Raw genomic sequence first — 919 nt, forward strand, 5'->3', positions numbered from 1 at the left:
GCCGAAATTGATTTTTAAATCCTGGAAATGTGCCACACAGGGCAGATTTCCGTCGCAGAAAACTTGCACCAGAGAGTCTATAAGTTGTTATACAACTTTCTATATAAAATAAACTTTACAAACAAACTTTTTAAAGCATGAAAAAGGCAAAACTTACGGAGCCGACACGTCTACTGTCTGTCCATAGATAGATAGATAGATAGATAGATAGATAGATAGATAGATAGATAGATAGATAGATAGATAGATGGAAAGAGAGACAAATACCTACATATATACGTATTGCAGCTGCACATATATATAATATATGTTTGTGTATGCCTGTATGCATACAGTATTTATGTATATATATAATGTATTGTTCCGTGTTGGTAAGATCAACAAAGTATTCCATCTGATGAGTGATAGATATTATTTAATAAACACAATATATGTTCTTATGTGCTGCTATAAGTTTCATGCGATGAGAGCATGCCAGACAGTATTTTTTTTAACACGTCTGGTGTCTCAGCGCAATCTTCAGACACTGTCCGGCAGAATCGTTAGCACGCCAGGCGAAATACTTAGTGGTATTTCGTCTGGCGCTACGTTCTGAGTTCAAACTCAGCCGAGATCGACTTCGCATTTCATCCTTTCGGGGTCGATTAAATAAGAACCAGTTACGCGGTGGGGTCGATGTTATCGACTTAAACCCTTTGTCTCTCCTTGTTTGTCTCCTCTATGTTTAGCCCCCTCTGGGCAATAAAGAAATAAAAATAATAGCACATAAAAGCATATATTGTGTTTATTAAATAATAAAATAAAATAAGATATATATTTTCGGGAATTTTACCCGCCCTATATATATGTATGTGTGTGTGTGTGTGTGTGTGTGTGTGTGTGTGTGTGTGTGTGTGTGTGTGTGTGTGTGTGTGTGTGT

This window comes from Octopus bimaculoides, chromosome 1 (assembly GCF_001194135.2).
Source record: "Octopus bimaculoides isolate UCB-OBI-ISO-001 chromosome 1, ASM119413v2, whole genome shotgun sequence".
In the NCBI taxonomy this organism is placed as follows: domain Eukaryota; kingdom Metazoa; phylum Mollusca; class Cephalopoda; order Octopoda; family Octopodidae; genus Octopus; species Octopus bimaculoides.